The following is a 10,489-nucleotide window of genomic DNA, read 5'->3' as shown; positions in this document are numbered from 1 at the left end:
CTTGTACTAATCATGTAACCAAGAAAATTTCAAAATTCAATAAGCAAATGTGCTTTCATCAATATTAGAAATATATTTCTTGAGAAAATGCACAAATTATAATGTAACTGTCTTTCATCGTTGTTTCAAAATTTCTAAAACTAACATAATTAATAAAAATGAAATATTTCAATAAAAAGGTTTTTTAATAAATAATTATAAGGAATGCTATTCACTTACCTGTTGAAGTTCTAACTCCCGAAAGTATTCTTCTTTTAAGTTTTTTCAGGGTCTTGTTCTTCCACACACCCTATAAAATATAAAATATAAATATATAAAATTTTAATTTATAACACAACCTTCACTAACCACCATTAAAATCTCAAAACCCAAATTTATAATTTAAAGTTAATTCAAGCATTATCATTAATTTCTCTTACTTTCTTCATAAAACTTTAACCATGCCATAATATTTCCATGGAATAGGAGTTTTCTCCCAATCTTTGTATCATTTACCTTAGGTGCATTACTTCTACCTCCTCAATCCTAAGCCTTTAACCATTCACCAAAAATCAAACAAACTCTAAATATACACATGATTGTGTGCAAGCCCATAATTAAATTCCTTTACAAAGCTACAAGAGAATTTCTAAACCAATAATTCTCATCAACAATTAGAGGTCAATTTTTTTTTTATCTCCTCATATAAGCCCTTCAATGACATCTTATAGGTACCAATCATATATCCAAGTTTGTCTCTTTCGATTTCAGTCTAGATTTATATATATATATATACATTTTTTAGTCAAGGCAACAACAGAACACCCACCAAATTTTTTTTATAATTTTAGTCCTCAAACAGAACTCTCCCTCCCACATAAATTCAGCAAGAAAAGTCCTTAAATTTCTTACCTTAAACACTAGTAATGGCAGAGGCAGCAAAGAAGATAGAATCTACAGCAAAACAGGGGAGAAAAACGGAACTCTCCAGCTGATGCAAGAAACAGAAGGAGACGCAGCACCGTTCAGAAGAAAAGAAAACCAGAGTCAGCGTCGCCTCAGCCTAAACCAGCAGTACCCATTTCAACGACTTAACATGGTGGAACGCTGAGCTCGTACAAGGGAGAATGACGTAGAAACAGGGAAAATCCTAACCGAAATGGAAGGACCAGCCACGAGCACACCAGCGACGATGAGCTACGCGAACGCAGCTCCAGCTACGGTGGAAGGGAAGAAAGCAGTGACCACGAAAGGCTAAGCAAGATTCGTCCAATCTCAGATCTCTCTCTTTCTTCTTCTTCTTTTTTTTTCGATCTCCAGCGACCAAGGCGAGAGACGCACCCACAGTCACCGGCCAACGAACACAGTGAGAAAAGGAACGATGAAACTCTCTCTCTCTCTCTCGCGGAGCTTCTGCTCTGGAATGACTGAGAAAGAAGAAGGAAGAGTTAAAATATCAGATGAAGCTAAGGGCTGTTTGGTAATTTCGCACGGCCAGCAAAAAAAGAAAATTTTGACTCTGCTTTTGGTCTCTTCCAGATTCGAACTTGGGACCTTATATATGAAAGGTTGCTCAGCTGCCACTAGACCAAGTCTCTAACTTGTTATATTTATCCCAAAAATTAATATAAACACACTTTAAGTAAGTTATCCTATATATATTTATTTATTTAGTTTAAATTTTTGTTGGGGTCATTACAATTATGGATAAGGAATGGATGTCTATAGATTGCCGATTAAAGGAATATTTAGAAGGGGTGAGCCATTTATTAAGGTTGGCATTGAACATGAGGGAGGCACTGAGAGCGTTGTGTGCCTTTATCCAAGATGCGGACTTATGAGGCAAGTCACTGCACTAGAATTGGAAGACTATTTAATGGTTAATGGAATCGATTAAAATTAAAAGTTTTGGCATAAATATGGAGAGGCAAGGGACATGACTAAAAGTAGCCATAGCTATGTGTTAGATGACTTTGACACAAGTGTAGATGAGGTAGATTGTGTTGAAGAGATAGCCAAAGCAATTGAAGCAAAACTCAATGATTGTCTTGAAATGCTTGAAAGGTTGAGAAGCAATGCAAGGACATTATTGTATACTGGTACTAGGGAACATGTGTCAAAGTTGACTGCATTGTTGAAATTGTACCAGTTGAAAGTAGAAGGTGGGTGGAGTAATATAAGCTTCACAAACTTGCTTTCATATTTGCATGATGAAATGTTACTGAAGGATAACAAACTTGTGAGTTAGCTATATGATGTGAAAAAGATGATGAAATATGTTGGGCTAAGCTATAAGAATATACATGTTTGTCCAAATGATTGCATTTTATTCAAGAACAAACATAAATCATTATCTGAGTGCCATAAATGTTTAGCATCACATTATAAGGAGAATGGGAAGAGTCTGAAAAGCTACTATGGTACTTTCCCATAGTATCTATATTAAGGAAATTGTATGTAAGTGAACTAGAGTCAAGAAATTTGACTTGACATAAGGATGAGAGGATCAAAGATATGATTAATTATTGAAAACTAGACTGGCTATTGAACCGGCTAAGGTCAGGGGTTAGGGGTTCAATCGGGGGTCAACCCGGATTCAAACTAGACATAAAATAATGACTTAAATAAAAGAAATTCTCTAAGACTTAATATCTTATATAATACCACATACAAGTCCAACATAATCATCAAAACATCATTGAAAACACAACATTTAAAATATTCATCCTTACAATCCTTTAATTATCAAAAAGTCTAAAGCTAATAATAATCAACACCAAAATCCTCATTAATTTCATTCAAATCTCTAAGAGTAAGGATTGAAACATTAAGAGATGATCGAGAGAAACCAGAACCAATTCCAACATCATCATTCAAATGTGGATGCTTCAAAATATTCATATCTTCTTCACCTATTTATGACAAGAATTAAGATTAATCATTATGAAAAAATAATTATATATTATGCAATATAGACATGTTAGTAAGCATGAACCTTTATTATTTCTCTCAGAAGCTGATGAAGCTACAACATTCTCATTATGCATAGCACTTTCCAAATTAGTGACATCATCAGCGTCAAACTCTGGAGCTGGCTCTTATTCCTCTTTAGCAATTCAAAAGTCCAATTTGTCAATAGATTCATAATCAATTGGATTAAAACTTGTCTTTTTCTTCAATTGGCTCCTTTAATGAGATCAAAACAATCAAATATAAGTATATATCTACCATGAAATAATAATAAAATTTTTATTTATTAAAAACAATCATAACTTTTATTTTTATTACCTATGCTTCAATTGTAGATTGTAGTTTGTAAAGACTAAATCATTTAGTATTTGATGTTCTAATATATTTCTTCTTTTAGTATGGATGCGTTCAAGCAAGCTCTAATTTCTCTCACAACTAGAAGAAGAGGAAGTTTGGCTAAGAATATGCATTACAAGATTTTGCAACTCTGGAACAGAACTTCTATAAAACGACCACCATTCATTTAAAAATAAAAGATAATTAGTTATATGTTATATGATAAATAAAATTACCATGATCATGTTAAATATTAACACTTATAAAGGTCTAGCTTCTGTGCTGTTCTATGACATAAAGATTTATCAAAAGATTCTTTACGGTCATGATACAAGCTTAACTGCTTCATCATCACAATATAATCAACATCTTCATTTTCAGTTGACTCAAACACTGAAAGCGTAGCATCCATTAACCTTCTTTTGTGAACAAAGTCATCATCATACAAGAAGGCAGGGTTCAACAAATATGCTACTGCATGAAGATTGGTCTTCAAGTGCTTATCGCATCCGACTTGAATAATATATGTGTAAGGCTTGTATTGGTCTTTCTTATTGTTGAAGATTTCCTTAATTGATTTTTTTCCCCTTTGCATGCCTTCATATACATAAGGCAAAGAAGGCTTCTCATCTGAATCAACAATTCTCAACTTTATGAGAGGAGACACAATTTTCACAACTTGAAGACATTCATTCCAAAACTAATTATCTAATATGATGGCACTAACAATTATTTTGGCTTCGATCCTTGATAATTTGTGATCCACAAAATGCTTATCAGTGATTAAAGCTTGCAAGTCATGCTTGTGTATATATATGCTATACAATGTGATAAATGTTGTAGCAAACCTTGTCACACCAGGATGCACAATTTCTTTCCAACCATTTCTTTTCTTGAGCCATGATAGGAAGATCATATGATTATAAACAAACACAGTGATATTTAATGCCTTTATTGCAAGTTGTGACACATGAGACATACTTGCAGTGTCTTTCAAAGTGAGATTCAAGCAATGAGCAGCATAAGGTGACCAATAAATACTTTTATATTTCTCTTTAATCAACTTGCCATATGCTATATAATTAGCAGCATTATCAATCACCACATGCACAATATTTTTGGGACCAACCCACTCATTCACTTTAGAAAACAATGAGAATAAAGTCTTGGCATTTTTCACTAAATCAGAAGCATCAACATATTTCACAAATACTATGCCATGTGTAGAATAGACAAAAAAATTTATCAAAGTTCATTGCCTTACATCTATCCAACTATCAGCCTTGAGTATACATCCATAAGTTTTCCATTTAGATTGATGACTCTCAATAAGTAGCTAACATTCTTTTTTCCAATCATTCAATAAGTTAACTCTAAATTTATAAGCAGTAGGATCCTTAAACCCCATCTCAATTGAAGTAATAGCATCCATAACTTTTTGAAAGAAAGGCCAATCTAATGCATTAAATGGAATGCAATTGATGATAGCCCATTTAGCAATGGCCATTTTTGCATTGCGTTGTGCTTCTTTAGTTGCAAACATACTTTTAATGCCTAGTTGGGAACCTGGAGTTGTCCTAGGGGCAAAATAATTTTCAACTGGAATAGTAGCAGGTTTCTTTTATTGGCACTACTCTCAGGGATTGACTTAGATGGAGCAGGTGCGTTGGGTTCATTAGTATTAGACACATGTTCCTCCATGCCTGCTTGTACATCAGCGAGCTTTCTCTTTTTCCTACTTTTTAATGATTCTTGCATTTGATAACAAATATCAAAAGGAACTTTACTGCAGGAAACTATATTTTTCACTTATATAAGCAAGATGATGCTTCAATCTATTTATTCCACCTCCTTTATAGCTCAATGCACAATAAAGACATGTATACACATTTTTGTTGCCTTCTTTTCTTAAAGCAACATGTACTCATGCAGGATCTTTTTTCCCATAAATTGATGGGGTTCCAGATGTGGAGTCATTATGGCTAGTAGGGGTGGGATTGTTAGAATTGGGAGTAGGATTGTTGGAATTAGGGGCAGGATTCTTAGTTCCATCACTACCAGAATTACTTTCAATATCCATATTATAACTTTAATTTACAAGCTGTGATAATTTCAACATAAAGAAACATCTAATGCAAAAAAAAAAAATCAGAGTAGCCAAAGCAATTAGAGCAGCCAAAAACTAGAATACAGTACACAAATAAGAGCAACATGAAGCTCGAATTAATTTTCAGTAATCAGAGTAAATTGGAATACATACACAAATCACAAATAAAGCAACATAAAGCTCATAGAGGAGAGAGAGAAGCATACCTGAATCAAGTGGGGGGAGAGAAAGTAGCTACCTGAGAGGCTGAGACAGACCGTTGAAGCTTGGGTGAGATGAGGGTGAGATGCGGTCCAAAACAAGATTAAGAGTTCAAACAAAGCACAGAATTTAGATTCCAAAACGAGAAGAGGTTCTCACCTTCTCGGTTCATGGGTTCAACATTCAAATTCAAATAGAGATGAGAACATGAAGCTTGAATTAATTTTCAGCAACCAGAGAAAATCAGAATACATACACAAATGACAAATGAAGCTCGAAGATACAGAGCAACATGAATCTCACAGAGGAGAGAGAGAGAAGCATACCTAAATCAAGTGAGGGGAGAGAGAGAGCAGCTATCTGAGAGGCTGGGACGGACCCTTGAAGCTCAGGCAAGATTCAGATAGAGCATAGCATTTGGATTCTAAAAAGAGAAGAGAGATAAGGGCAAAGCTTCAAGGCAGAGATGGACACGGGTTCAGCATTTGGATTCAAACAGAGATGAGATAAGATGAGAGCGAACCGGAAAAGTTCAAACTGAGACTATGGCTTCATTCAGAGTTCAAAAATGAGAAATGCGTTCGGCCTTCGGCGAGATTGAGACATAGAGGCGCAGACTTAGGGCTTCTGATTTTTTTTTAGATTTTTATTCTTTTAATAATATGACCCCTAAAATGATGTTGTTTTGGGTGTCAGTTTTTTTAAAAAATAATAACCTGCCCAACTTGCCTGACCTGGGGGGTTGGGTGGGTTTACCCGAGTTAATCTCGAGTCAGCCGGATCACATCAGTCTACTTTGATCATCTAAGCCGGACCGGATTGGTCGCTAGGTCGCCGAGTCGTTAGTCCGACCGGTCGGTCCGATCCAGTTTTTAATACTGTGGATATGATACTAGGGCATCCTACTAACTCTTCTCAATGGAAAAGATTAATAGTCAAACCCAAACGTTGCAAAAGACAGTGGGAACCTATAACTTGCATTATCTATTGATGGAATGAATTCACAAGAGCTTTAGAGTAGTACCCACAACACATTGCCAGTGATTTTGATAAAGCATAACCTACCTCCATAATTATGCATGAAACGCAAGTATGTGATATTGACTTTGTTGATTTATTTCATGGGGTTGTGTGTGTTACTTGAGACTATTATATCGTATTCAAGTGTGTGTGTATATATATATATGGAGTGTAACTTGTATATAACTCTCCTATTGTAACTTTCTTCTCATACAAATGTTGATTCTCAACCTTGTTTAAAAAAACATAATTCATCTGTTTTTTTACGTACTAATTAATTCTGCCACCATTAATTGGCAAACCAATTTCATACAGGAAAATTAGCATGAAGGACCAAAAGATGGAACTTATTTGGCAAAAAAGATCAAATGAAATAAATGGAAGCCTTGAAGGTGTTTTAAAAACCACCTGTAGATTTCAAATCTGCAATGCACCTTCAAAGTTCCCACTCTTTTAATTTACTTTCTGTCTGCCAATTAAATTTTCCTTTTATTTCTTTATACCAATTTTTCCCATTTTATAATTATTACTGGATTATGTATATAATTTTTGTGTAAAAGATCATCTTAAATTACAAGGAGGATCTCTCCCGTTGGCTCCACTCCTGGCCTCATGCACTCGCATCTTGGCCCACCCCCAAGATGTAAGTGCAGGGTGGGCTATGAGGGTCCACCAGGAGAGAAAACCGGTATAAGTTGCATCGCATGTTAAACATTAACATAATAACTTACACGTGAAAATAAAGATTTATGTGGAAGATACAATGAATATTCGTAGAAATATTTCATCGACATACATATATTTACTTGCAAGTCCACAAGTCATTATAAAGACTTGTTGATGTAGGTGAGTCTCATCGAATTAAAAACAAATTTGTACTATTAATTTTTCTGTGATGCTGGGGTACGAAATGCTCATAGCCACCAAAAAGGGCGTTAATTAGAAAAAATTCATCGGATTTTTTTTTAAAGGACAATGTGTTTTTGAAGCCCAGCAAAATCAACTAAGAGGGAAAAGAGAAATATCTACTTTGATAAGCAAACTATTTATGGGTACACTGATTAGTGACCAGATTAGCATCTAATAATTCAATTATGAATCTGTCACCATTTATGCAATGACTTTATTCCTCTTTTGGTACGTGCCACCTAACATTATAATTTTCTTAGCCTTCTAGAAATCAAGAACTCGAGGATTGTAGGTTTGGTATCTGTCAATGTCACGTCTAAAATTTAAAGGCATATTTGGTTATTAAAAAAATAAAATAAAATAGATTGAATAAATAAAGATAAAAATAAGATGATAAAAAAATAGTGAGCCACATTATAGAGAAATAAGGTAATTTAGTTTATGAGATTGAGAATCAAAATTCATAAAATTTTTAGAGGGTGTAATAATTCTCACAGTTATAGTATATATTAATGAGTTTTATCATGCTTGAGAAAAAAGAATAATTTAATTAATTTTTGTGTTATTTTTTTAATCCATTCAATTTTTTTCTAGTAGAACTTAAATTTTAAATTTTTTTCTAGAATTGGGATGGTAGGTTTGGTCTATGATGTTGTTGTGTCTAGAATCTAAATCTTGATGTTTTTGAACAAGAAAATGAATAAATTTAAAAATCACTACCAAAATTTTAAAAGAATAACCTTAGAAACTTTTTACAACAAAACGATCGAAAGATAAAAGTGCATGCCGAATTTATATCTTTTAATTTATAAAATAATTTATTTCCTTATTTGAGAAATATTTTAGAAAACAAATTTATTAAAATTACTGCAGAGATTTAAAAAAATATCAGACACATGAAAGTTAATTGAATTATGTTTATATAAATTTTAAAACCTTACACGATATAAAAAAACATTTTGAATTTTTTAGTATTAAAAGATTTTTGAAGTTATTTCTCTTTTATGAAAGAAAGCCCTTCTTTTATATTTTAATTAAAAAATGAATTTAAAAAAGCTTTGAATGGTACAGACACCAATCAACTATGTATCTACAAAGACTCTAAAAATTCTATACGGTAGAAGTTCAAAATGAAAAAGTAGAAAAAAAGATTGAAAATCCTTTTCAAAGAAGAAAAACTTATTCCTAGTGATAATAGTAAGAGCATTAAACTTATAAGGCAAGGGCATTAAGACAACTAGTCCGTTTTAACATAATAAATAATGGAAGACATTGAGAAGCTTAATTATACATCACCATGAGATCTAGGGAATCTATACCCCTTCCAAAACCCATATAGTCGCGATGGTGTCAGAATTCGTGCGCCATATTGAATGTAATTAATGAAGATGAATGCATTTGATTAAACCATTTCAATCAAACTCATAAACTACATGAACATGTTTCAAAACATTTATGAATAGAACTTGGCTGTCAAACCGATTGGTTACCACCTGCAGGTTTTGATAATTAAATCATTGCTTGCTGCTTTTCTTGGATATCACTTCTGAAAATTATACTTTGGAAAGGGACAAATAATATTGTCACCAACACTACTTCCTACCAAAAAAATAGATGTTTCCACCGACACTAACGAAGCAAATTCCAACAATAAATCTAATGAATTTCTTTAATCATATGGGGCATATTTATCTGCGATTGATTCATTTCTTTAAAAAAAAAAATGTTCACTACAACAAAATATCAAATTTCTCAAGAAACATTTTAATGAAAAACAATCAAAATTCCTAGAGAAAACAAGTTTCTCACGGAATTTCTCTAAAAATAAGTGAGTTAAATTTTGAAAAAAAAATTTTCTCTTAATTTATTTTGAGAGAATCTATTTAATAAACAGCAATTGTCTATATTTTTATCATTTTAATTTAGACTTTTAAATATTTATTTAAGGTTACTTGAGTTTAATTGGATATTATTTGATTTTATTAGCCAATCTTCAAATTTTAAATTTTAACTATCCAAGTCTTTAATTTTAAAATAAAATAATATTTTTAATATTTTTTCACAGTTACTATTTAATTTTATTTTACTTGTGCAGATTTTTTAAATTCAATTTAAAAAATATTGATGGATATTATTTTAAATAAAAAGCATACGGTCATATTTAAAAATTAAGCTAAGAATCAAATCTTCAAAACAATGTTTATATTTATTTTAATTTTTTTAATGTAATTTTTAATTAAAATTTATTTTAAGTTTATTATTAGGTTTTATATTTGTCAAGCACATGGCCGCAAAAGAGACGCACCACTTTTGTGAAAAGGAAGGAGGAGCGGAGGCGCGGCTTGAGTTCCTCTTGTAGCAGTGATCCACGCGCCATCTTTCATTCAATTTTCTTTAGGAGATGGCTACTCATTTTAATGCGCAATGTTGTTTGATTTTTAATTTTATAAACAGCTAAATTTTTTAGTGTAATTAATTATAAATTATAAATTTAAATTTTAATCAGAATTTTTGATATTTAAAAAAAAAATTTATTTCAACTTTATTTTAATTTTCTCTTCTTTTATTTTTAAATTTTATACTTTAGTTGTTATTATTGATTAAAGTAGCTTTTATTGCATGAGTTTTGGATTATATATTTTATCTAAGGTTGACCTAGTTTGAGTTATTACTCTTGCTTTCTTTTCACGTGGTTAGTATAGAAAAGTTGTTAGGTTGTGGGTTGAGAAAGATTTCAATTAATCTATAACTTAATTTTTTATTTAATTCTTGAATAATAATTTAAAAAATATATAATAAGATCAGAATAATTAAGTTAAATAAAATTAGTTTATTTTATGGATGAGAAAGATTAAGTTTAGGTGTTTGGGTTGCGATTAATTGCGCTACTTGTTCTTAGTAATTTTCTTAGTTGAATTTTCTTTATTTATTTAATTTTCATTTATTTTTTTAAATTAATTTCATCAT

Source organism: Prosopis cineraria, unplaced genomic scaffold, assembly GCF_029017545.1.
Source record: "Prosopis cineraria cultivar Desert tree isolate PC_DT_omini unplaced genomic scaffold, ASM2901754v1 PC11, whole genome shotgun sequence".
NCBI lineage: Eukaryota > Viridiplantae > Streptophyta > Magnoliopsida > Fabales > Fabaceae > Prosopis > Prosopis cineraria.
The sequence above is the reverse complement of the archived record's forward strand: the minus strand, read 5'-3'. Positions refer to the sequence as shown.